The following is a 5280-nucleotide window of genomic DNA, read 5'->3' on the forward strand; positions in this document are numbered from 1 at the left end:
AGGGTCAGAAAATGAAGACTGGCTCTCAGGGCTACGTGAAAAAATCCTAAGCCACTCGGGCAACAAGCTCCAGAGCCAGGGCTTGCGAGCAACCTCCTGACGTGCCTCCTTCAACGCAGCCTCTCTACCCCGTCTAGATGAGGCGCCTTTCCACGTATAAAAAATAAAAAATATACTCCAGAGAATATCCAAGACGTTCCGCCTGTAGCTTCAAAAGGTCTGCTGGGTCCATTTTAAGGTCGGTTCGTACTGTCACGGTTTGTGAAACAAGCAGGACCCAAATGCATATAAACTGAAAATTCCTTTATTTCAAGGCTATGATATATCTATACAATGACAAACAGAACACTCACCGCAGAACTAGTCAGGGAACAAGACGAACCGACCAAGACAGACAGAAAACCCAGAACTTAAATACACACAAGACTACTCACACAACAAGACACAGGTGAGGAGGGAGGAGAAAACACAGGGGCCCAGGTGAACATAATCAGACAATTAGACACACCAGGGAAACTAATGACAAGAGGAAAAACACAGGGAAAAGGACCAGACAATAACCCAAAGGAAAACATGACATGGAAAACAGCAAAAACACCCAAACCTACAAAACTATAAACGTGACATAACATGAGAATCGTGACAGAGAGCAATCCCTAGCTCGTGCCTTTTTTAAAACTCTTTTGTCCATCTGCAGGCATACAAGTAATAAAAACATATACACACAAAGAAAAAAGTGATTATTTGATTGTGTAATTAAAATAGGAGAGAAAGGAAATTAACTTTTTCACGTTATTCTTATTAAAATAAAATAAAATCAAGTTTTATTTATATAGCACATTTTTAAACGATTTTTGGTCGAGCAAAGTGCTGTACATATAATAACAATACCCTACAGTAAAGACACTTTACAGCAAATACAACAGCACAGTTTGTGCAGAATATCAGTATGAGAAAACGACACCCTCTGTCCTTTAGACCCTCACATCGTACAAGGAACAACTTATTACTTGTATACATTTTCATGTTGAACTAAAGGCTGGATATCTTTTCCATGCATCAAGGAAATAGACAAATAAAAAAGTGAACATCAGTTCAAAAGTAAATAATGTTGTGTGCAAACATTTAACATTTAAATATAAAATGTTTACAAGTTTTCGCTTTGAAATTATTTCTCGAAAAAAACGTTCTAAATCAAATGAAATGATTAAAAAATGTTAGTCAATATAAGATTTTCTGCCTAAAATAGTTGAAATTAATCAAACACCACGTGCATGGCATTAACCCATTTGTGCCCACTATTAAAATGTACTTTGGTTAATAATAATAATATAGATATTATATAAAGATCTTAATATTATTGATTTAATCTTTCTGAACACTTTTTAAATAAAATACCACAAAATGAAGACTTCTTTTATAATGTTCTATACAGATACTACCTTAATTTCATTTTGAAAACACCTGCCAACTTTATTAATACAGCAGATGAAAAGATTTTATTAGGAGGATCAGTTCTTCGTGGACTTCAATGAGTCAAGGCAAGTATTAAGGCAGTATTATGATTGCTTGTATTTATTCTCAGAAATTGAATATTTTAAATAAGAAGTGAAACAAGATTTCGAGGTGTACAAATCTGGGCTATTTAATTTCTCCAAACACATACAGTAGAAAATGCCTGTATTTGAGTCTTAAAAAGGTACAGTAGAAGGACTTTAGCAGCACCATAAGAGGCCAACAAGAGTGACAAGGGTGTGTCACTGTGGTGAAGGAAAGTTGTGAACAGCTATCCAGGATAGTCTCTAAGGACTTTCCGAAGGGTAACAATGCTGCTGCTCAAACTAGGACTGAGTCAAACAGTGTCAGTTGTATTAAGAACTTATGGTAACAATTATTTGTATCGCAAATAAAGCAAAAAAAACATGCATTATTTTACTCTTGTACTAGCGTCAGTGCCGCTTCTCAACGATTACCGTAAAGGCGCAATAAATCGCGCACTCAAAAATGAATAGCTGCTCATTTGACCAAGCAAACGCGAGAGACGGCTGAGTTGACCGAAGTAGTTATATTGATGCATAGATGTTTAGAATACGAAATTGGCTGATGATGATTTTTTATGTTCATCATGTCTTTATTGTGTATTTCCCTTCCTTCAATGGAAACAAACTATTATTATTATTTTAACGAAACGAATTTTGCCTTTCAGCCCTTAATCAAATTCATTATTTTATTTGTTGAATTATAAATAAAGAGGCTTTTATATTATGCATCAGTAAGGAAAGCAGATTAAAGACTGCGCTGACTTCTTATGTCAACAAATGGAGCAGATTGCAATGACAGCGCACTTATAACACCGCGTTCGTTGTGCCTTTGCTGCCAAGTATGATCGGTGCAATTAATCAACATTTTATTTCTGTATTGGCCGCAGACACACAACTTCCCATGGCAGTTTTGATTTTGTACAACCGGCTGCTGCTCTGGGGACTGGAAAAAGCAGCCACTTCAGTCAGAGTTTTGAAGTTGTTGCTGTAAATAAATTTGTTGCAGCATGCAGAGGAGAGGAAAAGAGAAGACCACCTCTGAATTATTTGTAGTGTTCCAATAATACACATATATCAAGGATTTGATATATTCCCCTTTCTGACTGTTTCTTAAGATTCGCTTTCTGGTGCACAAGCGCCAGTTTTAGTTTAAGTTCAATGTTATATTTTATTTATTTAGTTAGCCATACAGTAAAGAACCATTTGCTCAAACTTGTACACCATTCCCACAACAACCACCTGTGTAGTTACCTGTGTCCAATAAATAGTAATCCCACCGGGTGCCCAACTAACCCGATGCCCAAAACCTCCTTCAAAATAAAACCATAAAGAATTACTTGAACTAAAATATTTAAGATAAATAATGATACATTTACTATAACGAAACGGCTAGAAAATCAATCAATCAATGTTTATTTATATAGCCCAATATCACAAATGTTACATTTGTTTCAGTGGTCTTCACAGTTTGTACAGAATATCAGTATGACAATACAACACCCACTGTCCTTGGACCCTCACATCGTACAAGGAATAACTTCCAGAGAAAACCCCACAGTTTAAAGGGGAAAATGGCAGGAAAACTCAGGGAGAGCAACAGAGGAGGGATCCCTCTCCCAGGACGGACAGACGTGCAATAGATGCCGTGTGTAAATCGAAAAGATAATATATTTTAGACCAAATGTTTGGAAAGACCAAATGTTTGGAAATGCATGTGTCTATAAGAAGAAGATGAATCCACGAGGATGTCAGCAATCTTGTGGGAGCCATCAGGGAAGTAGTATGGTGAGAGTCTGGCAGGACCGCAGAGACAGGTTCAGCCACGACTCGAAGTCCAGGACTCAGGATGCAGGACTCAGGAAACACGACCACAGCAACAGGATTAGCCTCGACTCAGGATCCCGGCGTATATATGGACACAAAAAAGAGATTTGGGGGAAGCTGGGTTAATCAAAAATAAATGTTTAATTATAAAATAACATAAACCAATACTCCAACATATAGTTTATATGGTGTTATTCATCACAGCCATTATTGATAAGGTGTAGGCAACAACATCAGGCTGAGGGATTTTTTGGGTGATTAAATGTCGTTAAACTTGAGTCCCAACTCTGACAGTAATCTGGTCTGGTTTTTTTAAACCTATATTTAACCAGGAAAGTCTAATTGAGATTACAAAATCTATTTTTCCAAGAGAGTCCTAGCCAAGATTCTGTAAAGACAGTTACAGAACACACACCAAAAACAATAACAGAGGACATGGTCACAATCAGATCATCATCATTAAAAGCATCAACAGACAGACTTGTGTGCTTTCTGGTCATTAAGAAGTACTTTAAAAGTTGTTCAGAGAGATCAGCTCCCTGAGCTTCGTGTAGCAGCTGGTTCCAAGCGAATGGAGCAGCGTAACCGAGTGGCGTTTTCTCGCGGAGGCCAAGGCCCGTTTTTTTCAGACCGTAGTTATAATTTTAGTAAAACAAATCTGCGTCTTTTAGTTAATTAATTCACTGCTGCCATCTTTGTCATTAAGTATTTTACAAACAGTGAAATAGCGTCCCGTTAAAATGTTAATGGCGAATGTGTGGTGAAACCCGGTACTGCACTCACTTTAGTTTTGACCAGGGGTCGGTAACCCGCGGCCCTTGAGCCACATTCGGCCCTTTAAGCCCTCTGCTCTGGCTCCCTTGAGCATTGACAAAAATAAGAAGGAAATCAAATAAAAGTATTTGTAGGACTATTTATATTTTGTTGCATGGTTGAAAATGTTTCGTATCTTGTATTTTGAGGTGATACTGTGACACATAAATAAAAAACAAAACGGTTTTAATTAGGTAAACTAAAATATGCGTCACATCCTGCTAAGGTCCCGCGCGAGCGTGTCCTTTTCCTGGCGGGTGAATAACCTGAACCGCCGCGCTCGGATGAGCGACCTATGGATAAATCAACAGAAAAGTATCGGAGGAACACAGGATTCTAATTCTGCGTTGGAACGAGTTCTATGGCTTTCCACAGCAAACGATGCTGGTTTACGGCGTATGTTGATAATGTAGAGAGAATGTTGTCCAAATGGTGTTGCTGGCAGCCTTTACGTATAGAGGAACAACACGGGAGAGAAGACCAGCTGACAATCTTCAGTCATAATTGCAATGGGCCATGTCATTGATTTCAGAAAACACTTTCGTTATATACCATGGGGTATGCTCCTTAATGTCCCGATAGCAATGATATATTAAATGCTTTGACAATAAATACATACAAAAATTAGATCTCTGGAAGGCCGGAGCGCTGGTAAAAAGCACGACCCTACCCAGTCATATTTACAGCGCGCGGCCGAGGCTAAAATAACTGGATGGCCTGGCCTACCTGGCCGTCAGCCTTCCATCTGTGCACAAATTTAGTCTCGTGGGCATCATTGGTAGATGCGGCGTTCGTCGTTGTGTTTGGAGGAGGGGCCTCTAAGAAAGTCGAAGGAGGAGCAGGCGCATAATGTTCTTCCCGCCGTTGGTGTATTTTCAATTCTAACGGGCGCACTCGACGGTCTGTTTCTCCATTTCTTACCTACTCTACCTTTAAACTATTTTTAACGGGTCAGCTATATGTATTTATTATTTCATAAGTGGCGCCCTTTTAATTATATTTTTTTCCCCTTTCAAATGTGCAGAGGACTCCCCAAAAGTGGGCCTGTGTTTCAATTTATATTATAAGTAGCGCCCCCTGTGTTTATTGTAAATTCTCACTT

This window comes from Notothenia coriiceps, unplaced genomic scaffold (genome assembly GCF_000735185.1).
Source record: "Notothenia coriiceps isolate Sejong01 unplaced genomic scaffold, NC01 NC01_scaffold00007534, whole genome shotgun sequence".
Taxonomy (NCBI): domain Eukaryota; kingdom Metazoa; phylum Chordata; class Actinopteri; order Perciformes; family Nototheniidae; genus Notothenia; species Notothenia coriiceps.